The sequence below is a fragment of the Elephas maximus genome, chromosome 21 (genome assembly GCF_024166365.1).
Source record: "Elephas maximus indicus isolate mEleMax1 chromosome 21, mEleMax1 primary haplotype, whole genome shotgun sequence".
NCBI classification, from domain to species: Eukaryota; Metazoa; Chordata; class Mammalia; order Proboscidea; family Elephantidae; genus Elephas; species Elephas maximus.
Window position 1 is genome coordinate 34323118 of NC_064839.1, and position 25881 is coordinate 34348998.

The 25881-nt window shown below is 41.2% G+C and overlaps 1 protein-coding gene across 3 annotated transcripts in view; it reads left to right on the forward strand.

Moving 5' to 3' along the window:
• Nucleotides 1–1051: 1051 nt before the first annotated feature.
• Nucleotides 1052–25881, forward strand: part of PSKH1 (protein serine kinase H1) — a 47385-nt gene continuing 22555 nt past the window's right edge. For all 3 annotated transcript variants that reach the window (XR_007514613.1, XM_049863950.1, XM_049863951.1), the window contains exon 1: nt 1052–1162. The gene's annotated coding sequence lies outside the window, so the exon portion shown is untranslated. The remainder of the gene's footprint in view (nt 1163–25881) is intronic.

Genomic DNA, 25881 nt, shown 5'->3' on the forward strand with positions numbered 1-25881 from the left:
CTTTACAACAGTGAGTTTTGAGATAGTGCATGCAATCTGAGGTCAGGATTTTCATCCCCATTATATAGATAAGAAAAGTGAGTCTTAGGGAGGGAACATTTCTTGACTAAGGTCACACAGTTATGGAAGTGTTAGAGCTGGGATTTGTCCGTGCCCTTAATCGTCACACTACTTTTAGAAACAATTCAAAAAAATTTTGTTTTTTAATGAAATCCTACCACATAAAATAGAAAAAATCGTGTTTTATTGGTGTTAATATGTTTTTAAGTTTAAGGCATAACATTGGCTTATACAAAAACAGTTCCAGGTGCACAGTAAATGCTCAATAAAGATTTGTTGAATAAATGAACAGACTGAAGCAGGGACAATGGATGGATGCTACAATCTTCTAATCACCTGCAGCATCTAATTTTTTTTCCTGTGCTATTTGGTTTGATTGTAGAGTAAAGCAATTCTCCTATAGAGAAGTCATTGTGAATGGTAACTTATTTTTTTTTTAACCTGCCTGCTTTGCAGTCTCAGGATACACTTAAATTCAATTAACAAAAATAAAATTTAAACAAAGAAACAAAGTTACACGGAAACCCGCCCGAGACTGATCTCACCAGTCCTCAAGTTAGCTATTTGCAACTCCAATGTAATGGAGGCCAAAATAACACATATAAGTGCCTGAATTATTTTAATTATAGCTTTAAAAAAATACATTTTGTTAATGGAATTTGTGAAGTTGCACAGGTACTTCCAGAAACCCCTTGAAATGCACTGCGTCCCCAACCCCCACTACAGAACCCCCTTTTCCCTACCAGAAATTCTCTCCCCTCGGACCGCGGTCCCCCTGCTTTCGTATCAGAGGTCCAGCCTGCAGCCTAAGTTTGAGCTGCTTTGAGCGATTTATAGACCCATCCGGGAGGAGCCAGTCGGTCCCCACCCCGAAGGCGTTGATTGGCAGGCAACGCAGGGAGCGCCGCCACTCGCGTAGCCAAGCCTTCCAGAGGCTCCGTCCCCGGCCAGCCCCTTGGGCGGCCCGAGTTTGTTTTGGCGTCTGGCGCGCGCTCTGATGACGCCACGACGCTGACGCCCGAGGATGGCGGCGGCCGTGGCCGCGGCCCCGAGACTGTCGGCAGAGCTGCCGAGGCGCCGAAGACCCCGCTGCCCGAGCGAGGTGAGGCGACCGGGCTCAGGGCGACGGCCCGGCGGGTGGGAGGGGCGGACGAGTTGCCGCCGCGGTCGCTCCCTGGCGCACGGGGCCTGTACCTGCTTCTGCCCAGCCCGGAGCCTTCGTCCAGTGCCCGGCCCGCCGGGGCCTGCGGGGCCGGGAAGCAGGCTGGGCGATGATCGCTCGGGGTGGCCGGTGTCCGAGGCTGGTCTGGGCTCGAAATGTACTGCTGCCCTGGGTAGCGCGTCTCTGGGGCCGTGTGGGTCTGCTGTTCAGCTGCCCGGTCAGAGTGAATTAACTCGCTTGCCCTCACTGCCTTCTCGCATCCCGCGCCTGCTCCACGTCCTTCTTTTGCGACCGAACGTCAGGTGCCGGCGAGACAGCTGACTGCTTCCTTGTACAGGCTGGAAAAAAGCAGGCCTGAGTCTCTCTGAGTCGCCTGCCCCGCAAGCCTGTCATTCCTGTGCCTGCAAGAGGAAGCCCCGCCCCTCACACTGGTCCCTCCGTATGAAGCTGGGAAGTGATAATTCCCACCTGAAAATCTGAATAAATTCTCCACTGCCTAAAACTGGCTCATTGATGCCTACAGGATAAACGCTAAGCTTCTTGGTCAGGCATTCAGGGCTTTTGATAACCTGGTAGAGGCCTACCCTTGCAGTCAGCACCTGGACACTTTTGCAGTCTGTTTATGGTTCTGTTAGACTGTGGTTTAATACCCTTAATCTTTAGATATGCAGTTTTCTCAGTTTGTAATACTCTTCCTTCCATTCCATCCCCACCCACCAGTGTGGGAAACTTACATCTGTCCTTTAAGATCCACCCCAGATGTGAATTCCTTGGAAAAGCCTTCCTCGCCCCACACTTAATCATTGACTTCTCTGTACGTTATCCATGCTGCTAATGTTGAGTATTTCAATTGTGTCACATAATGGTAAGCCTTTTGAGGCTGGGGATCGTGACTGTCTTCTGCCCGCGTCTGAATTTCTAGCTTTGTATCTGGCATAAAGTAAGTGCTTCAGAAATGTTTGCTGAATAAACTGGGATAAGTTGCTGTTTTAAGAATGGACTTCAGAAGACTTAGCTGCCTTATTGAGCACCTATTAGGGGCCAGGATTTGAAATGTTGTTACGTGCCATTGAGTTGGTTCTGACTCACAGTTTGTATAACAAAATGAAGTTACCCAGCTCTGCACTGTCCTTACAATTGTTGCTATGTTTGAGTCTATTGTTACATCTGAGAGGAGCACAGAAAATGTGTATTGTGTGCATGTGTGTTGAGTATGTCTGTATTTCCCATGAGTTTGGTAGGAGGCATAGCCTTTTTAACCTCGACGGTCTAAAATTTCTTGGGGGACTTTTTTACAATACAAATACACTCCCTGAGATTCTGATAGAGAATATCTGGAGCAGGAAGCTCCCTAGTTGACTTTACTGTGCCCAGGTTGAAAATCTTTGTCGTTGCCTCAGAAAGTAGTGTCCTCTCCTTTGTCTAGTGAGAAGGGCTAGCTGTGCCTGTGGACTCCTGTTGCAATCTCACTGCCTATACCTTGGGGTTGCAGTATGGTTTGGTGGTTAGAAGCATGGGCTTTAGGGTCAGAGAGACGTGAATTCAATTCCTGGCTTTTATGGGTTCTTGAGACTCTTTGAGTCTTAGTTTCCTCATTACAAAACGACGATAATCATTCCTTTCATGAGGTTGCAGTGAGTTTTGAGATAGTGCATGCAAGATGCTTAGTACAGTTGGGACTCAGTAAATGGAAGCCACTGCTATTACTAATGATTACTCTTCCCAGAGTGTGTCCCTGTCAAAAGGAGGTCTCACCTTAATGAGCCTGTTTACTCTTCCTACTGAGCTGCATATAGGAAGCTAGCTACCTTGTATTATGTGACTTCCTTTAGGTCATTTCTGGTCATCAAGGAAAACTCTGACAAAACTGCAGGGCAGTTGGAGTTGACCATTCTCCTAGAAGAGATTTGGAATGCTGACCCACTGGAGTTTGCTGAAAAAGTACATTGTCCAGGTCTTAATTGCAGTTCCTGTGCTTGATAAGTTGTATAAATGAGCTGGAGAAAGTGCAGCCTCCAGGAAACCTGTTTGCCTCTGACAGTGAGCTAGAGTTGTGCCTTACCTCCCTCAGGTTTGCCTGGCACCTGGAACGGAATGCTCTTGCAATTCCTAGTGTCCATGGAATCTGAAATAGATGTTGGGGTTCTCTGTCAGGGACGAGTTCATAGTTAAATGAGCAAGACTTTGGTTTGACCTTCTGTTTTACTTTATAAGCATGAGCATGTTATATGGGCAACTTTGATCCTCTTCAGACTTTCCCAACTGTTTGACATAAGTGGGGTATAAAAAACCCATTGCCCTCGAGTTGATTGCAACTCATAGTGACTCTGTAGGACAGAGCAGAACTGCCCCATAGAGTTTCCAAGGAACACCTGATGGATTCAAACTGCCAACCTTTTGGTTAGCAGCTGTAGCACTTAACCACTACACCACCAGGGTTTCCCAAATGGGGTTTAGTATGACAAAGTGTTGATCCTTAAGCCTCTGGGTAGCTGAGAACAGCTGACTCCATTGACCTCAGGGTGCTGTATAACAGTATCATTCTCTGCGTGTAATGCGGCATGAAAAAATTTGGGAAGTATAGCCCTGGAAAAGGGAAGCAATTGTTGAGAGCTGGAGAGAAACTTATTTATTTGAACTCCCTTTCCTTCCAAGAATCTTACTCAGTGAGTATTAAGCTGGTTTGTGTTGGCTAGTTCATCACTGAGCTAATTCTTGGTGTATTCCTCTGTTGCCATGGTGTCTCATGTTATGCTAAGGGAGAAAAATGTGGTGTTTTCATTTGCTGGGGGGAAGATCTTTCAGAGGGCTTGAAGTGGCTTCTCAAGTTATTATAAGAGTAATGGATCAAGGGACTCTTGGTGTGGAACCATCTGGACCGTAAGTTCCTTGAGAGCAGAGACTATGGCTACCTTCTTTTTGTCTGTCACAGCCCTGACAAAGTTCCTGGCCCATAGCAGGAACTCATTAAATACTTGAGGGTTGAAAGTTGGGAGTATGGAAGGAGAACTACAGGTACATTGCCAGAGTGACAGGATGAGCAGAGGATAGGATATCTTACATGGAGTTTGGGTCACAGTAAAATGAGGACACAGCAGGCTTTTGAACTTTTCCTCTACTTTCAGCTCTAAGATAGAGGGACGTCTCTGCTCACTAACCCTTACTATGCAGAGCAGTGTCCTTAAAGGAAGAGTAGGACCCTAGAGTGACTCTATTCTAAAAAGAAAGTGTAACAGTTTTGATTATAATAAATGATATTCTTAAAAGTTAAAACATCACAGGAATCAATAATGCAGACAGTGGCTTCTAGACACAATCACAATAATATTTTGGTATATATTCCTCCAGGTTTTTCTTATGCATATACTAAATATACATTTCTAATATTTCTATTAAAGTAACTTTTAAAACTATAATATGTGGTGATGATTTTTAAAATATAGAGACAGTACAGAAGTATGTAAAGTGAGACGTACAAGTCTTCCTTCCTTCTACCTGTCCCCCTCACATTCCCACACCCCAGAGACAATCACTGTTAATGGTTTCTCTTGTATTCTTTCAAAAAAATATCTTTTTTTATAAACATGTCTATAAATTTTTTTTTTTTTAAATCCATCATTGGGCATGCTCTTTACATACTCTTTTAAACTACTTGACGGTCCATCAGGGTCATGGATTCTGGCACATAACCACTCGATATAATTGCCCAGTGACTGATATCTTTCTTTTCTTGCCAGTATATATGATTTACTGCATTCTTTTCAACAGCTGCAGAGTATTCCATTATATAATTATATATTAGTTTATTTAATTAGTCTCTTATTGATGGATTTTTGTGTTGTTGCCAATTATTCATTATTTTAAAGAGTGCTGTCATGAACTTTCTTGTATACATACATCTTTGTGGACTTGTGGAAGTGTTTTTGTGTGTGTGTGTGTGCTTTCAATGAAAGTTTACAAATCAAGTCAGTCTCTCATACAAAAATTTATATACACCTTGCTATATACTCCTAATTGCTCTCCCCTTAATGAAACAGCACACTCCTTCCCTCCACTCTCTCTTTTCGTGTCCATTCGGCCAGCTTCTGACCCCTTCTGCCCTCTCGTCTCCCCTCCAGACAGGAGCTGCCCACATAGTCTCATGTGTCTGTTTGATCTAAGAAGCTCATTCTTCACCAGTATCATTTTCTATCCCATTGTCTAGTCCAATCCCTCTCTGAAGAGTTGTGGAAGTGGTTTTGTAGTCTTATTTCTGGAAGTGGAATTACTGAGTCCCATGTCAGTTTCCCTGTTTCAGAAAGGAAAATCATATAGTTCTCCCTAAGGCTGCAGAGGTCCTTGTTCAGGAGTCCTTGTCTAAAGTGACAGAATTTCTTCCATGGTATTTTTGCTTGCCTCATGATGGTTACATAACTTCTTAGATTACTGAGAGATTATTACCTACTTCATTTTGTTGAGTCTTTCAGAACATGGGAGCAGAATGTAAAGATCTTTGCAGGTAAAACATTATGAAGCTTTGTGAAAAATCATGTGGAATGGTGTTGGGGATGGCCAGGTGCCTGTGGGTCCCTGCCTGAGAGACATCCACAGATCGGGCCTCTGTGGTCAGGAAGTTGTTTCAGGATCCATCCTTGCCCCCTGCTCCTTGGCCCCCGTCCTCCCCAACAGATGGGGTCAGGCCTGGCAGCTGTGGAAGACCTTGCTTTGGAGTTCAATAACAATCTGTAAGGCCTAAACAGACCTAAGACCTTGGTCTTCCTTCCTTCTTGAGGACGATTACACAGGTGCCCAAAGAGCCTGGCTCTGGTTTAATCACCAGTCTGGCCTCTTCCTGCTGCTTGAAAATTTCTGAGCTTTTGAGATTGTTGCCTTGCAGCAAATAAACACAGGAGAGCCAGACCACCTTTTGTTCATTGTTAACAAACATTGAATGCCTCCCCTGAACTCAGTACTTTGCTGGGTGTCAAGGCCGTTCTAGAAATCTGAGAAATGGTACCTTGCCTCAAGGGGCTGACAACTGGAGTGATCAAAGACAATCTAGACTAGAGCAGTGAGCACTGGCACCCACGTTGTACTTGGGACGGAGGTTTAAGAAGATAGGCCCTTCAGAAGAGGTCCTCATTAAAGGTGTGTTGACTCAGGTGAGGCGACAGGAAGGTGGAGTAGTCAGATGCTTCCGGCGATCCCTCTTATAACAAAGACCCTAAAAAACAAGTGAGACAATTATATTTATGACAAGCTAGGAGCCCTGAACATCAAAGGCAAAGTCAGAAAATGGACTGAGCAGCAGGGTGAGGGAGAGACAGTTCAGAAGCGGAGAGGAGTTGCCAGACCTGAATTGCCAGGAACCCTCAGGCACCATTCCTGGGAGTGACTGCGGTGGGCTGGTGGTAGTGTATGGCTGCAGTTTCCTCAGGAAGAAACAGCCAGCCACACAGCCTACTCACATATCTGGAACCAGAAAAGACCGGCGCTCTTGGCAAAAGCTAAGTACTTGCATATATTTTACTGCACCCCTGGCCCCCAACCTGGCTTCAGTGGCTATCGATTTCCCTGAGCCTGAGATAGGCCCAGCTGAGTGTCCTGAGATGTTCTCCCAGCCTTGGAGAAGGAGTAAATTCACAATTCGGGGTATAGATAATCTGCCGGCTCCACTAAGCTGGGGAGCTCAGGACAAAAGCGGCTCCTGACCAGGCATAAATGGTCCATGGACTTTGAATACCTTTCCCCTCTGCATGGACCTGTGTGGGCCTATTTCAGGAGAATAGGCCCCTGTTGGTACACTGCAACTGCTTCAGCTGTGCGGCGGAGAGGTGGGTGTTTGATGTTTGACACCATGTTGGCTATTAAACAGGGTCCTCACCTACCCACATCAGGGGTCTAAGGACTGGTGGCACCACTCACGTCACCCAGTCACCCATGACAAGGGTCCAGTGATAACTGGTACATCCCAGTCCTTACAGCCAAAAGCATTGGGTGCCCATGGTCCGTCTGCAGAACCCACCCACCTGTGTGCTCTAGGGAACAAGGATACACTTTCCTCACAGACACTCGGGGGATGGTTCTCAGCCCTTGCCTTGTTCAGAGCGTGACCCCTGCTGCAACCAGATACCTGTATCTACACCAATCACCCCTACCCTTCTAAGACTGTAGGACAGAGCCTGTACCACACACTTGATGACCAACTACCTGGACACCTGAGCTGAATCCATACAAGAAAAGTGAATGAACACCTAGGCTCATATACCTGATAACAGCTCTAGCCAACTAGTGACAGGATGTTAGAGTTTCAAAGGTGAAAATAATCAAGCTAGCTCACTCAAGCAACCTATTTGGGCATATCAAAACAAAACAAAGCAAGAAGCTAGGGTACAGTAAGCAAACATAAACTAAAACAATAACTTTTGGATGGCTCAGAGACAACAGTCAATATCAAATCACATAAACAAGCAGACCATGATCACTTCAACAAGTTCTCAAAACAAAGAATCGGGATTTTCTGGATGAAGGTGCCTTCCTGGAATTGCCAAATGTGGAATACAAAAGACTAATACAGAGAATTCTTCAAGACATCAGGAATGACATTAGGAAGGAGATCAGGCAATGCACAGAACAAGCCAAGGAACCCACAGATAGAGCAGTTGAAGAAATTAAAAAGGTTATTCAGGAACGTACTGAAAAATTTGTTAAGCTGCAAGAATCCATAAGAAGACAGCAATTAGAAATTCAGAAGATTAGTAATAAAATTACAGAATTAGACAATTCAATAGAAAGTCAGAGGAGCAAAATTGAGCAAGTGGAAGGCAGAATTGGTGAGATTGAAGACTCAGCATTTGGCACGAATATATTTGAAGAAAAATCAGATAAAAGAATTTTTAAAAAATGAAGAAACTCCAAGAATCAGGTGGGACTCTATCAAGAGAAATAACCTATGAGTGATTGGAGTGCCAGAACAGAGAGGGATAACAGAAGATACACAGAGAATTGTTGAAGATTTGTTGGCAGAGTATTCTTTTTTTTTTTTTTTATTGTGGAAGATGAGAAGATATTTGTCCAACATAGTCATCGAAACCCACATAAGGTACATCTCAAAAGGATGTCACCAAGGCATAATCAAACTTGCCAAAACCAAAGATAAAGAGAGAATTTTAAGAACACCTAGGGATAAACAAAAAGTCACCTACGAAGGAGAGTCAATAAGAATAAGCTCGGACTACTCAGCAGAAACCATGTAGGCAAGAAGGCAGTGGGATAACTTATACAAAGCACTGAAGGAAAAAAATTGCCAGCAAAGAACCGTATATCCAGCAAAACTGTCTTTCAAATATGAAGGTGAAATTAGGACATATCCAGATAAACAGAAGCTTAGGGAATTCGTAAAAACCAAACCAAAACAACAAGAAATACTAAAAGGAGTTCTTTGGTTCGAAAATCAATAATATCAGATATTAATCTAATACTAGAACACTGGACAGGGCAATCAGATGTCAACCCAGATAGGGAAATCACAAAAATAAATGAAGATTTAAAAAACGCTCGAAACAGAGAAACAGCAGTGTCATTATGTAAAAGATAACATTAAAACAATAAAGAGGGACAAAAAAATGTAGTCCTAGATCTTTCCTATGGAGAGGAAGATAAGGCAATATAAAGAAATAAAAGTTAGGTTTAAATTTAGAAAAGTAGGAGTAAATATTAAGGTAACCACAAAGGAGACTAACAATCCTATTCATCAAAATAAAATACAAGAAAAAAATAGAGGCTCAGCAGAAACAAAATCAACAACAACGAATAAAAGGAAAAGACAATATATAAAGATAAACTACTCAGCACAAAAAATTAAGTGGGAAAAAGCAACTGTCAACAACACACAAAAAAGACATCAAAATGACAGCACCAAACTCGTACCTATCCATAATTAGGTTGAATGTAAATGGACTAAAGACACCAATAAAGAGAGAGTGACAGAATGGATAAGAAAACACAATCCATCTACAAGAGACACACCTTAGACTTAGAGACATGAACAAACGAAAACTCAAAGGATGGAAAAAAAATATTAAGCAAACAACAATCAAAAAAAAGCAGGAGTGGCAATATTAATTTCTGACAAAATAGACTTTAAAGTTAAATCCACCACAAAGGATAAGGAAGGACACTGTATAATGATTAAAGGGACAATATACCAGGAGGATGTAACCATATTAAATATGCACGCAGGGACAGGGCACATAAACTCCAACAGCATTGAACAGTGAGATAGCTCCACAATTATAGTAGGAGACTTCAACACACCGCTTTCGGTGAAGGACAGAACATCCAGAAAGAAGTTCAGTAAAGACATGCAAGCTCTAAATGCCACAATCAACCAACTTGACCTCATAGACATATACAGAACACTCAACCCAGTGGTAGCCAAGTGTACTTTCTTTTCTAATACACATGGAGCATTCTCCAGAATAAACCACATATTAGGTCATAAAGCAAGCCTTAGGAGAACCCAAAACATTGAAATGTTACACAGCATCTTCTCTGAACGTAAGGCCATAAAACTAAAAATCAATAACAGAAAAAGCAGAGAAAAGAAATCAAACACTTGGAAACTGTACGATACCCTGCTCAAAGATGACTGGGTTATAGAAGACATTAAGGATGGAATAAAGACATTCATAGAACCCAATAAGGATGAAAACACTTCCCGTCAGAACCTTTGGGACACAGCTAAGTCAGTGCTTAGAGGCCAATTTATATCAATCAGTGCACACATAAAAAAAGAAGGGCCAAAATCAAAGAATTACGCCTACAACTTGAACAAATAGAAAGGAGGCAACAAAAGAAACCCTCAGGCACGAGAAGGAAGCAAATAATAAAAATTAGAGCAAATTAAATGAAATAGAGAACAGAAAAACAATTGAGTTAACAGACCAAAAGCTGGTTCCTTCAAAAAAATTAACAAAATTGATAAGCCACGGGCCAGAGTGACCAAAGAATAACAGGGGAAGAAGCAAATAACCTGAATAAGCAATGACATGGGCAATATCACGAGAGACCCAACTGAAATTAAAAGAATCATATCAGATGACTATGAAAAATTGTACACTAACAAATTTGAAAACCTAGGAAAAATGGATGAATTTCTAGAAACATACAGCCTACCTAAACTAACACAAACAGAGATAGAACAAATAAATAAACCCATAACAAAAGAAGAGATTCAAAAGGTAGTTAAAAAGCTCCCAAGAAAAAAAGCCCCGGCCCAGATGGCTTCACTGCAGAGTTTTATCAAACGTTCAGGGAAGAGTTAACACCACTACTACTAAAGGTATTTCGGAGCATAGAAAAGGACGGAATACTCCCAAACTCATTCTATGACGCCACCATATCCTTGATACCAAAACCAGGTAAAGGCACCACAAAAAAAGAACGTAGATTCAAAAATTCTCAACAAAATTCTAGCCAATAGAATTCAACAACATATCAAAAAAATAATTCACCACGACCAAGTGGGATTTATACCAGGTATGCAAGGCTGGCTTAATATTAGAAAAACCATTACTGTAATCCACCACATAAATAAAACAAAAGACAAAAACCACATGATCTTATCAATTGATGCAGAAAAGGCATTTGACAAAGTCCAACACCCATTTATGATAAAAACTCTCACCAAAATAGGAATTGAAGGAAAATTCCTCAACATAATAAAGAGCATCTATACAAAGCCAACAGCCAACATCACTCTAAATGGAGGGAACCTGAAAGCATTCCCCTTGAGAACGGGAACCAGACAGGGATGCCCTTTATCACCGCTCTTATTCAACATTGTGCTAGAAGTCCTAGCCAGAGCAATTAGGCTAGACAAAGAAATAAAGGGCATCCGGATTGGAAAGGAGGAAGTAAAATTATCTCTATTTGCAGATGACATGATGTTATACACAGAAAACCCTAAGGAATCCTCCAGAAAACTACTGAAACTAATAGACGAGTTTGGCAGAGTCTCAGGTTATAGGATAAACATACAAAAATCTCTTGGATTCCTCTACATCAACAAAAAGAACATCGAAGAGGAAATAACCAAATCAATACTATTCACGGTAGCCCCCAAGAAGATAAAATACTTAGGAATAAATCTTACCAAGGATGTAAAAGACCTATACAAAGAAAACTACAAAGCTCTACTACAAGAAATTAAAAAGGACATACTTAAGTGGAAAAACATACCTTGCTCACGGATAGGAAGACTTAACATAGTAAAAATGTCTATTCTACCAAAAGCCATCTATACATACAATGCACTTCCGATCCAAATTCCAATGTCATTTTTTAATGTGATAGAGAAACAAATCACCAACCTCATGTGGAAGGGAAAGAAGCCTCGGATAAGTAAAGTATTACTGAAAAAGAAGAAGAAAGTGGGAGGCCTCACTCCACCTGATTTCAGAACCTGTTATACAGCCACAGTAGTCAAAACAGCCTGGTATTGGTACAACAACAGGCACATAGACCAGTGGAACAGAATTGAGAACCCAGATATAAATCCATCCACATATGAGCAGCTGATATTTGACAAAGGCCCAGTGTCAGTTAATTGGGGAAAAGATAGTCTTTTTAACAAATGGTGCTGGCATAACTGGATATCCATTTGCAAAAAAATGAAACAGGACCCATACCTCACACCAAGCACAAAAACGAACTCCAAGTGGATCAAAGTCCTAAACAAAGACTAAAACGATAAAGATCATGGAAGAAAAAATAGGGACAACCTTAGGAGCCCTAATACAAGGCATAAACAGAATACAAAACATTACCAACAATGACGAAGAGAAACCAGATAACTGGGAGCTCCTAAAAATCAAACACCTGTGCTCATCTAAAGACTTCACCAAAAGAGTAAAAAGACCACCTACAGACTGGGAAAGAATTTTCAGCTATGACATCTCCGACCAGCGCCTGATCTCTAAAATCTATATGATTTGTCAAAATTCAACCTCAAAAAGGCAACAACCCAATCAAGAAGTGGGCAAAGGATATGAACAAGCACTTCACTAAAGAAGATATTCAGGCAGCTAACAGATACATGAGAAAATGCTCTCGATCATTAGCCATGAGAGAAATGCAAATTCAAACCACGATGAGATTCCATCTCACTCCAACAAGGCTGGCATTAATCCAAAAAAACACAAAATAATAAATGTTGGAGAGGCTGCGGAGAGATTGGAACTCTTATACACTGCTGGTGGGAATGGAAAATGGTACAACCACTTTGGAAATCTATCTGGCATTATCTTAAACAGTTAGAAATAGAACTACCATACAACCCAGAAATCCCACTCCTCGGAATATACCCTAGAGAAACAAGAGCCTTCACACAAACAGATATATGTACACCCATGTTTATTGCAGCTCTGTTTACAATAGCAAAAAGCTGGAAGCAACCAAGGAGTCCATCAACGGATGAATGGGTAAATAAATTGTGGTATATTCACACAATGGAATACTACGCATCGATAAAGAACAATGACGGATGTGTGAAACATTTCATAACATGGAGGAACCTGGAAGGCATTATGCTGAGCGAAATTAGTCAGAGGCAAAAGGACAAATATTGTATAAGACCACTATTATAAGATCTTGAGAAATAGTATAAACTGAGAAGAACACAGACTTTGTGGTTACGAGGAGGGGAGGGATGGAGGGAGGAGAGGGTTTTTTATTGATTAATTAGTAGATAAGAACTGCTTTAGGTGAAGGGAAGGACAATACTCAATACATGCAAGGTCAGCTCAATTGGACTGGACCAAAAGCAAAGAAGTTTCCGGGATAAAATGAATGCTTCAAAGGTCAGCGGAGCAAGGGCGGGGGTTTGGGGACCATGGTTAAGGGGACTTCTAAGTCAATTGGCAAAATAATTCTATTATGAAAACATTCTGCATCCCACTTTGAAATGTGGCGTCTGGGGTCTTAAATGCTAACAAGCGGCCATCTAAGATGCATCAGTTGGTCTCAGCCCACCTGGAGCAAAGGAAAATGAAGAACACCAAGGTCACACGACAACTAAGAGCCCAAGAGACAGAGGGGGCCACATGGACCACAGACCTACATCATCCTGAGACCAGAAGAACTAGTTGGTGCCTGGCCACAATCGATGACTGCCCTGACAGGGAGCACAACAGAGAACCCCTGAGGGAGCAGGAGATCAGTGGGATGCAGACCCCAAATTCTCATAAAAAGACCATACTTAATGGTCTGACTGAGACTAGAGGAATCCCGGCGGTCGTGGTCCCCAAATCTTCTGTTGGCACAGGACAGGAACCATCCCCGAAGACAACTCATCAGACATGAAAGGGACTGGACAGTGGGTAGAAGAGAGATGCTGATGAAGAGTGAGCTAATTATATCAGGTGGACACTTGAGACTGTGTTGGCATCTCCTGTCTGGAGGGGGGATGGGAGGATAGAGAGAGTTGGAAGCTGGCAAAATTGTCACGAAAGGAGAGACTGGAAGGGCTGACTCATTAGGGGGAGAGCAAGTGGGAGTATGGAGTAAGATGTATATAAACTTATATGTGACAGACTGACTTGATATGTAAACGTTCACTTGAAGCTCAATAAAAGTTAATTAAAAAAAAAAACTTAAGTAAATAACGTAGAATTTGATTTTACACACACACACACACACACACAAATATTTCACCATGGCCAAGTGGGATTCATACCAGGTATGCAGGGATGGTTCAACATTAGAAAAACAATTAATATAATCCACCACATAAAACAAAAGACAAGAATCACATGATTTTATCAATTGATGCAGAAAAGGCATTTGACAAAGTGCAACACCCATTCATGATAAAAACTCTCAGCAAAATAGGAATAGAAGGAAAATTCCTCAACATAATAAAGGGCATTTATACAAAGCCAACAGCCAACATCACCCTAAATGGAGAGAGCCTGAAAGCATTCCCATTGAGATTGGGAACCAGACAAGGATGCCCTTTATCACCACTCTTATTCAATATTGTGCTGGAGGTTCTAGCCAGAGCAATTAGGCTAGATGAAGAAATAAAGGGCATCCAGAGTGGTAAGGAAGAAGTAAAAATATCTCTATTTACAGATGACATGATCTTGTACACAGAAAACCCTCAAGAATACTACTGAAACTAATAGAAGAGTTCAGCAGAGTATCAGGATACAAGATAAACATACAAAAATCACTTGGATTCCTCTACACCAACAAAAAGAACATTGAAGAGGAAATCACCAAATCAATTCCATTTACAGTAGCCCCCAAGAAGATAAAATACTTAGGAATAAATCTCACCAGAGATGTAAAAAACCTGCATAAGTAGAAAAATACACCTTGCTCATGGATAGGAAGGCTTAACATCGTAAAAATGTTTATTCTACCAAAAGCAATCTATACATACAACGCAATTTGGATCCAAATTCCAATGATGTTTTTCAATGAGATGGAGAAACAAATCACCAACTTCATATGGAAGGGAAGGAGGCCCCGGATAAATAAGGCATTACTGAAAAAGGAGAACAAAATGGGAGGCCTTACTCTTCCTGATTTTAGAATCTATTATACTGCCACCATACTCAAAACAGCCTGGTACTGGTACAACAACAGATATATAGACCAGTGGAACAGAATTGAGAATCCAGTCATAAATCCATCCACATATGGGCAGCTGATATTTGACAAAGGCCCAAAGTCTGTTAAATGGGAAAAAGACAGTCTCTTTAACAATCGGTGCTGGCATAACTGGAGATCCATCTGCAAAAAAGTGAAACAAGACCCATACCTCACACCATGCACAAAAACTAACTCAAAATGGATCAAAGACCTAAATACAAAATCTAAACTGATAAAGATCATGGGAGAAAAAAATAGGGACAACCCTAGGAGCCCTAATACATGGCATAAACAGTGTACAAAACATTACTAACAATGCACAAACACCAGAAGAGAAACTAGATAACTGGAAGCTCCTAAAAATCAAACACCTATGCCCATCCAAAGACTTCAACAAAAGAGTAAAAAGATTACCTACAGACTGGGAATAAGTTTTCAGCTATGACATTTCCGATCAGTGTCTGATCTCTAAAATCTACATGATACTGCAAAAACTCAACAACAAAAAGACAAATAACCCAATTTAAATATGAGCAAAGGATATGAACAGGCACTTCACTAAAGAAGACATTCAGGTAGCTAACAGATACATGAGGAAGTGCTCATGATCATTAGCTGTTAGAGTAATGCAAATCAAAACTACAATGAGATTCCATCTCACTCCAACAAGGGTGGCATTAATCTGAAAAACACAAAATAAATGTCGGAGAGGTTGTGGAGAGACTGGAACACTTATATACTGCTGGTGGGAATGTCAAATGGTACAACCACTTTGGAAATCGATTTGGCGCTTCCTTAAAAAGCTAGAAAGAGAACTACCATAGGATCCAGAAATCCCACTCCTTGGAATATATCCTAGAGAAGTAAGAGCCTTTACATGAACAGATATATGCACACCTGTGTTTATTCCAGCATTGTTTACAATAGCAAAAATACAGAAGCAACAAAGGTGCCCATCAACAGATGAAGGGATAAAGATATTATGGTATGTTCACACAATGGAATACTACACATCAATAAAGAACCATGAATCCATGAAACATTTCATAACATGGAGGAATCTGGAAGGCATTATGGTGAGTGAAATTAGGTGCAAAAGGGCAAATATTATATGAGATCACTATTATAAGAAGTTGAGAAATAGTTTAAACAGAGAAGAAGATATTCTTTGATGGTTAGGAGAGGAGGGAGGGCAGGAGGGAGATGAGTGTTCACTAATTAGTAGACAAGAACTCTTTTAGGTGAAGGGAAAGAGAACACACAATACAGGAGAGGTCAGCACAGCTGGACTAAATCAAATGCAAAGAAGTTTTCCGAATAAACTGAACGCTTCGAAGGCCACCGCAGCAGGGCCAGGGGTTTGGGGACGATAGTTTCGGGGGATATCTAGGTCCATTGGCATAATAAAACCTGTTAAGAAACCATTCTGCATCCTACTTTGGAGAGTGGCGTCTGGGCTCTTAAATGCTATCAAGCAGCCATCTAAGATGCATCAATTGGTCTCAACCCACAGGGAGCAAAGAAGAATGAAGAACACCAAGGACACATGGTAATTATGAGCCTGAGAGACAGAAAGGGTGACATAAACTAAAGACTACATCATCCTGAGACCAGAAGAACTAGATAGTGCCCGGCTACAACCGATGACTGCCCTCACAGGGAACACAACAGAGAACCCCTGAGGGAGAAGGAGAGCAGTGGGATACAGACCTCAAATTCTCATAAAAAGACCAGACTTAATGGTCTGACTGAGACTAGAAAGACCCTGAAGGTCATGGTCCTTAGACCTTCTGTGAACCCAGGGAAGGAGCCATTCCCAAAGCCAGCTCTTCAGACAGGGATCGGGCAGGACTATGGGATAGAAAATGATACTGGTGAGGAGTGAGCTTCTTGGATCAAGTAGACACATGAGACTATGTAGGCAGCTCCTGTCTGGAGGGGAGATGAGAGGGCAGAGAGGGTCAGAAGCTGGCCAAATGGACAGGAAAATAGAAAATGGAGAGAAGGCGTGTGCTGTCTCTTTAGGGGGAGAGCAAGTAGGTGTATATAGCAAGGTGTATGTAAATTTTTTTATGAGAGACTGACTTGATTTGTAAGCTTTCACTTAAAGTACAATAATAATAATAAAAAAAAAAAAGGTATGTTGACTCACTTGCTCAGGGTATAAGGAAGGATTGAGGCCTTGATCTAGTGAGGCTGAGCTCTGCTGACCCCAGGCACTTCCTTCCTGCATGGTAGAAGGAACCCTGTCTGGGCAGTGGAATTTGTTTCCATGCTCAGTCACCACTATCAGAGTGGCTTTCAACAAGTCTCTCCTTTCTGTCTCTTGCTCTGTTACTTGTGTAGCATGTCAGTGAGGACAACAGTACTGTATGTTCACATGCAGTGCCACAATCTCTCCAAAGCGCTGCCTTCCTTGAGGAGTGCTTTGGACCTAGACTAGGAATTGAGGGTGCAGAAACTAGGGAGTTGGGTACTTTTTATAAGATGTGTTAAGGTCAGTGTTGTGAAAGAGAATAGTGATTTACTACAGCTGGCATACTGTGATCCTCCTGGGGATTTCTTCCTGAGGCTTTCTTTACTTACCCTTGCTCACCGCATTCTGATCACTGTGCTAGGGGCACACAGGAGAGCTGGGGCAGGAAAGCCTCTGCCCTCCTTTCTAGAAGAGATTTTCCCAGTCCCTTCCCCTGTCCCTATTCCTGCCTTTTCACTAAACCAGCATGGAAAGAGAATTTAACAGATGTCACTGGAGTGCAGAACAGCTCTAATCACCTGGAGGCTGTTCCTGGTACCCTCCCCCTTCAGAGCTGGTACCCTCTCTCCTCCACTTGATCTGTAGTTGGGAGGGTTAAGTACCAGCATCAGTCTGGCTTCGAAGAGTTTCTGATTGGAACGAATGCGAGAGAAACTATGTCCAGGAAGGAAGGAAGATGAGAGAGGGAAAATCCTTGGCTCTCTTACTACTGACTTTAGGTCCCTATGCAGGCTTTGTTTATTTTAAGTGAGACATCAGGCCTCTTCATTTGTAAACCTTAGTTTTTCTCATCAGGACCAGACTAGGTATGTGTATTTAAACAAAAAGCCACTGCATATGCCTGGAGACAACTATTTATTTATTTTTTCCCCAAAATTTAAAAATACACTCTTGGTCATTTATGTATCTTTTTTTTTTTTAATCGTGCTTTAAGTGAAAGTTTACAAATCAAGCCTCTCACATAACAACTTACATACACCTTGGTACACACTCCCAATTACTCTTCCCCTAATGAGACAGCCTGCTCTCTCCCTCCACTCTCTCTTTTCGAGTCCATTTCAACAGCTTCTAACCCCCTCTACCCTCTCATCCCCCCTCCAGGCAGGAGATGTCAACATAGTCTCAAGTGTCCACCTGATCCATGAAGCTCGCTACTCACCAGCATCCCTCTCCAACCCATTGTCCAGTCCAATCCGTGTCTGAAGAGTTTTCTTCGGGAATGGTTCCTGTCCTAGGCCAACAGAAGGTCTAGGGACCATGACCACTGGAGTCTTTCCAATCTCACTCAGACCATTAAGTCTAGTCTTTTTATGTGAATTTGGGGTCTGCATCCCACTGCTCTCCTGCTCCCTCAGGGGTTCTTGTTGAGTTCCCTGTCAGGGCAGTCATTGGTTGTAGCTGGGCACCATCTAGTTCTTCTGATCTCAGGATGATGTAGTCTTTGGTTCATGTGGCCCTTTCTGTGTCTTGGGCTCGTAATTACCTTGTGACCTTGGTGTTCTTCATTCTTCTTTGATCCAGGTGGGTTGAGACCAATTGGTGCATCTTAGGTGGCTGCTTGCTAGCATTTAAGACCCCAGATGCCACTCTTCAAAGTGGGATGCAGAGTGTTTCCTTAATAGATTTTATTATGCCAGTTGACTGAGAAGTCCCCTGAAATCATGGTCCCCAAACCCCTGCCCCTGCTACACTGGCCTTCGAAGCATTCAGTTTATTTGGGAAACTTCTTTGCTTTTGGTTTAGTCCAGTTGTGCTGACCTCCCCTGTATTGTGTGTTGTCTTTCCCTTCACCTAAAGTAGTTCTTATCTACCAACTAATTAGTGAATACCCCCCTCCCAGCCTCCTATCCTCCCCACTCTCATAACCACAAAAGAACATTTTCTTCTCAGTTTAAACTATTCCTTGATTTCTTATAATAGTGGTCTTATACAATATTTGTCCTTTTCCAGCTGATTAATTTCACTCAGCATAATGCCTTCCAGGTTGCTCTGTGTTATGAAACGTTTCACAGATTCCTCACTGTTCTTTATCTATGCGTAGTATTCCATCGTGTGAATATACCATAATTTGTTTATCCATTCATCCGTTGATGGGCACCTTGGTTGCTTCCATGTTTTTGGTATTGTAAACAGGGCTGCAATAAACATGGGTGTGCCTATATCTGTTCCTGTAAAGGCTCTTATTTCTCTAGGATATATTCTGAGGAGTGGGATTGCTGGATCGTATGCTAGTTCTATTTCTAGCTTTTTAAGGAAGTGCCAAATCAATTTCCAAAGTGGTTATACCATTTGACATTCCCACCAGCAGTGTATAAGTGTTCCAATATCTCCACAACCTCTCCAACATTTATTATTTTGTGTTTTTTGGATTAATGCCACCCTTGGAGTAAAATGAAATCTCATTGTAGTTTTGATCTGCATTTCTGTAATGGCTAAAGATCGAGAACATTGCCGCATATATCTGTTAGCTACCTGAATGTCTTCTTTAGTGAAGTGTCTATTCATATCTTTTGCCCATTTTTTAATTGGGTTATTTGTCTTTTTGTAGTTGAGTTTTTGCAGTATCATATAGATTTTAGAGATCAGACACTGATTGGAAATGTCATAGCTAAAAACTTTTTCCCAGTCTGTAGGTAGTCTTTTTACTCTTTTGGTGAAGTCCTTGGATGAGTATAGCTGTTTAATTTCTATGAGGTCCCAGTTATCTAGTTTTTATTCTGCATTCTTAATAATTTTTTCAATACTGTTTATGCTATGTATTAGGGCTCCTAACGTCCCTATTTTTTCTTCCATTATCTTTATCGTTTTACATTTTATATTTAGGTCTTTGATCCATGTTGGGCTCATTTTTGTGCATGGAGTGAGTTATGGGTCTTGTTTCATTTTTTTGCAGATGGTCATCCAGTTATGCCAGCACCATTTGTTAAAAAGACTGTCTTTCCCATTTTACTGTTTTGGGGCCTTTGTCAAAAATCAACTGCTCATATGTGGATGGATTTATGTCTGGATTCTCATATCTGTTGTATTGGTCTTTGTGTCTGTTGTACCAGTACCTACTGTGGCGGTATAATAGGTTCTAAAATCAGGTTAAGTGAGGACTCCCACTTTGTTCTTCTTTTTCAATAATGCCTTATTTATCCGGGGCCTCTTTCCCTTCATATGAAGTTGGTGATTTTTTTCTCCATCTCATTAAAGAATGTCATTGGGCATCTCTGGTAAGATTTATTCCTAAGTATTTTATCTTCTTGGGGGCTACTGTAAATGGCATTGATTTGGTGATTTCCTCTTCAATGTTCTTTTTGTTAGTGTAGAGGAATCCAGCTGATTTTTGTATGTTTATCTTGTATCCCGACACTCTGCTGAACTCTTCTATTAGTTTCAGTAGTTTTTTTTTGAGGATTCCTTAGGGTTTTCTGTGTATAAGATCATGTCATCTGCAAATAGAGATACTTTTACTTCTTCCTTGCCAATCTGGATGCCCTTTATTTCTTTATCTAACCTTAATTGCTCTGGCTAGGAGTTCCAGCACAATGTTGACTAAGAGTGGTGATGAAGGGCATCCTTGTCTGGTTCCTGATCTCAATGGGAATGCTTTCAGGCTCTCTCCATTTAGGGTGATGTTGGCTGTTGGCTTTGTATAAATGCCCTTTATTATGTTGAGGAATTTTCCTTCTATTCCTATTTTGCTGAGAGTTTTTATCATGAATGGGTGTTGTACTTTGTCAAATGCCTTTTCTGCATCAATTGATAAAATCATGTGATTCTTGTCTTTTATTTATGTGGTAGATTACATTAATTGTTTTTCTAATGTTGAACCATCCCTGCATACCTGGTATGAATCCCACTTGGTCATGGTGAATTATTTTTTTGATATGTTGTTGAATTCTATTGGCTAGAATTTTTGCATCTACGTTCATGAGGGATATAGGTCTATAATTTTTTTTCTTGTGGTGTCTTTACCTGGTTTTGGTATCAGGGGTATAGTGGCTTCATTGAATGAGTTTGGGAGTATTCCATCCTTTTCTATGCTCCGAAATACCTTTAGTAGTAGTGGTGTTAACTCTTCTCTGAAAGTTTGGTAGAACTCTGCAGTGAAGCCATCCGGACCAGGGCTTTTTTTTATTGGAAGTTTTTTGATTACCCTTTCAATCTCTTCTTTCATTATGGATCTATTTAGTTGTTCTACCTCTGTTTGTGTTAGTTTAGGTAGGTGGTTTGTTTCTAGGAATTTATCCATTTCTCCTAGGTTTTCAAATTTGTTAGAGTGCAGTTTTTCATAGTAATCCGATATGACCATTTTAATTTCATTTCAGTCTGTTGTAATATCGCCCATCTCATTTCTTATTTGGGTTATTTGCTTCCTCTCCTGTTTTTCTTTTCTCAGTATGGCCAGTGGTTTATCAATTTTGTTGGTTTTTTCAAAAAAACCAGCTTTGATCTTGTTAATTCTTTCAATTCTTTTTCTGTTTCATTTAGTTCAGCTCTAATTTTTATCATTAGTTTTCTTCTGGTGCCTGTGGGTTTCTTTTGTTGCTCTCTTTCTATTTGTTCAAGTTGTAGGGATAATTCTTTGATTTTGGCCCTTTCTTCTTTTTGCATGTGTGCATTTATTGATATAAATTGGCCTCTGAGCACCGCTTTTGCTGTGTCCCAAAGGTTCTGATAGGAAGTGTTTTCTTTCTCATTGGAGTCTCTGAATTTCTTTATTCCATCCTTAATGTGTTCTATAATCCAGTCTTTTTTGAGCAGGGTATTGTTCAGTTTCTAAGTGTTTGATTTCTTTTCCCTGCTTTTCCCGTTATTGATTTCCACTTTTATGGCCTTATGGTCAGAGAAGATGCTTTGTAATATTTCAATGTTTTGGATTCTGGTAAGGCTTGCTTTATGACTTAATATGTGGTCTATTCTAGAGAATGTTCCATGTGCACTAGAAAAGAAAGTATACTTGGTTGCTGTTGGTTGGAGTGTTCTGTATATGTCTACGAGGTCCAGTTGGTTGATTGCGGCATTTAGATCTTCTGTGTCTTTATTGAGCTTCTTTCAGGATGTCCTGTCCTTCACCAAAAGTGGTGTGTTGAAGTCTCCTGGTATTATTGTGGAGCTGTCTATTTCACTTTTCAATGCTGATAGAGTTTGTTTTATGTATCTTGCAGCCCTGTCATTGGGTGTATAAATATTTATTATGGTTGTATCTTCTTGGTGTATTGTCCCTGTAATCATTATATAAAAAAATATATATATAGTGTCCTTCTTTATCCTTTCTGATGGATTTAACTTTAAAGTCTATTTCGTCAGAAATTAATATTGCCACTCCTGCTCTTTTTTGATTATTGTTTGCCTGATATATTTTTTCCATCCTTTGAGTTTTAGTTGATTTGTGTCTCTAAGTCTAAGATGTGTCTCTTGAAGGCAGCATATAGATGGATCTTGTTTTTTAATCCATTCTGCTACTCTTTGTCTCTTTATTGGTGCATTTAGTCCATTTACATTCAGGGTAAGTATGGATAGGAATGAATTTAATGCTATCATTTTGATGTCTTTTTTTGTGTGTTGTTGACAGTTTGTTTTTCCCACTTAATTTTATGTGCTGAGTAGATTATATATTGTCCTTTCCTCATATTTGGTGTGGTTGATTTTGTTTCTGCTGAGTCTGTATTTTTTTCTTGTATTTTATTTTGATGAGTAGGATAGTTTGTCTCCTTTGTGGTTACCTTATTATTTATTTACCACTGTTTTTCTAAATTTAAACCTAACTTTTATTTCTTTGTATTGCTGTATCTTCCTCTCCATATGGAAGGTGTACGATTACATTTCTTAGTTCCTCCTTATTATTCTAATGTTGTCTTTTATATAATAACATCGCTGTTACCTTGTTTTGAGTTTTTTTTTTTTTTTATAATCTTGCTTTGTTTTTTTGGATTTCCCTGTCTCAGTTGACCTCTGCTTGCTCTGGCCAGTGTTCTAGTCTTGGGTTGATACCTGATATTATTGATTTTCTAACCAAAGAACTCCCTTTAGTATTTCTTGTAGTTTTGGTTTGGTTTTTACGAATTCCCTAAACTTGTGTTTATCTGGAATGCCTTAATTTCACCTTCATATTTAAGAGATACTTTTGATGGATATATGATTCTTGGCAGGCAATTTTTTTCCTTTGATTTTTTTAATATTTCATCCCATTGCCTTCTCGCTTGCATGGTTTCTCCTGAGTAGTCCGAGGTTCTTCTTATTGGCTCTCCTTTGTAGGTGACTTTTCGTTTATCCCTCGCTGCTCTTATAATTCTTTCTTTATCTTTGGTTTTGGTAAGTTTGATTATAATATGTCTTGGTGACTTTTGTTTCAGATCTACCTTATGTGGAGTTCGATAACCATCTTGGATAGATAGCTTCTCATCTTTCACGATATCAGGGAAGTTTTTTGCCAACAAGTCTTCAGCAATTCTCTCTGTATTTTCTGTTATCCTTCCCTATTCTGGTACTCCAATCACTCGTAGGTTATTTCTCTTGATAGAGTCCCACATGATTCTTAAGTTTTCTTCATTGTTTTAAAATTCTTTTATCTTATTTTTCTTCAAATATATTAGTGCCAAGTGATTTATCTTCGAGTTCAGAAATTCTAGCTTCTACTTGCTCAATTCTGCACCTCTGACTTTCTGTTGAGTTGTCTACTTCTGTAATTTTATTGTTAATCTTCTGAATTTCTGATTGCTGCCTGTCTGTGGATTTTTCCAGTGTATTAAACTTTTCATTATGTTCCTGAATAATCTTTCTAATTTCTTCAATTGCTTTATCTGTGTGTTCCTTGGCTTCTTCTGCATATTGCCTCATTTCATTCCTGATGTCTTGAAGAGTTCTGTATATTAGACTTTTGTATTCTGCATCTGGTAATTCAAAGAATGCACTTTCATCTAGTAGATTCCTGGATTCTTTGTTTTGAGAGCCTGTTGAAGTGATCATGGTCTGTTTCTTTATGTGACTTCATATTGACTGTTGTCCCCAGGGCATCTATAAGTTATTGTATTAGTTTATGTTTGCTTACTGTGTCATAGTTTCTTGCTTTGTTTTGTTCTGGTATACCCCTATGGGTTGCTTGAGTGAGCTAGCTTATTTTTGCCTTTGGAGCTCTGGTGTCCTGTCCCCTGCTGCCTAGAGCTGTTATCAGGTATATCAGTCTAGGAGTCCATTCAATTTTCTTGTATGAATTCAGCTCAGGTTTCGAGGTAGCTGATCATCAAGTGTGTCATACAGGCTCTGTCCTACAGTCTTAGAGGGGCAGGGGTGATTGGCGTATATACCGGTATCTGATTGCAGCAGGGGGTCATGCTCTGAACAAGGCAGGGGGCTGAGAACCAACCCTCGAGTGTCTCTGAGGAAAGTGCGTCCCTGTTCCCTAGAGCACACAGGTGCGTGGGTTCTGCAGACAGACCATGGCCACCCAAAGTTTTTGGTTGTAAGGACTGGGAGGTACCAGTTATCTTTGGACCCCTGTTGCGGGTGTCTGGGTGACCTGAGTGGAGCTACCAGTCCATAGGTCCCTGATGTGGGTAGGTGGGGACCTTGTTTAACAGGCAAAGCAATGTCAAACATCAAACACCCACCTCACCACCACACAGCTGAAATGGTTGGAGTCTGCCAACAAGGGCTTATTCTCCGGACATAGGCCCACACAGATCCATGTAGAAGGGAAAAGTGCTCAAAGTCCATAGACGGTTTATGCCTGGACAGGAGCTTCTTCTGTCCTGAGCTCCCCCGGGTAGTGGCGCTAGCAAGTTATCTTTTCCCCCAAATGCAAATTTTTTCCTTCCCCAAGGCTGGGAGAATGGCTCTAGGTGCTCAGCAGGGCCTATCTCAGGCCCAGGGAATTCAGCCGCCGAAGCCGGTTTGCGGGTAGGAGGGGGCATCAAAATATACACAAGTACTTAGCTTTTGCCAAGAGTGCCATTCTCCTCAGATTCTGGAGGTGTGAGTGGGCTGTGTGGCTGGCTGCTTCTCCCTGAGGAAACTGCGGCCGAATGCCAGTACCAGCCTGCCGTTGCTACCCCCGCTCCGGGAATGGTGCCTGAGGGTTCCCCTTGATTCAGGTCTAGTAACTCCTCTCTGCTTCTGAACGGTCTCTTCCTCCCCCTTCCCCTCAGTTCATTTTCTAAGCTTGCCTTTGATGCTCAGGGCTCCCAGCTTATCACAAATATGCTCGTTTCACTTGTTTTTTCGTGTCTTTGTTGTAAAGAGGCCTTACTGGAAGCGTCTGTATTCCGACATCTTGGCTCCCTATATCGACAGCTATTTGTTTTGTGAATCTAGGGTTCTACTTCCTCAACAGGAAGAAGTGAACTCCGAGCGGCTATGCTTTAGCCTGGTGGCGTGGGGTTCCCACCATACAGTTTGTCTTCCCTCTGAATGGTGGTAGATGTTGTTTGCTGAGTGGTCTTGGGGCTTAGGGCTCAGGGGCCTCTGTTGTGCTTCGGGAATATTGGCTCAAGAACTATCCTTTTCCTGAACTTAGCCCTTTACTGCACTGAGGTGTTGCAGTTTTCCTGAGGGAGTTGATGTGTCTGCAGAATTCCAAAGTTCATAGTACTAATCATTGGCTTCTGTGAAAAGGAACCTCGGTTCCAAATGCCTTTTTTTAAACTTTATTTCTTAAGTCACCACGTAAGGCCATGTGGGAACCTCCTGGGCATTTGGGTGAGAACTGCAGCAATCCTGAAGAGCCTTGTGTTTGTGGAAGAATCCTTTTCTATCCTGTGAGGAAAGACAAATCTTATTC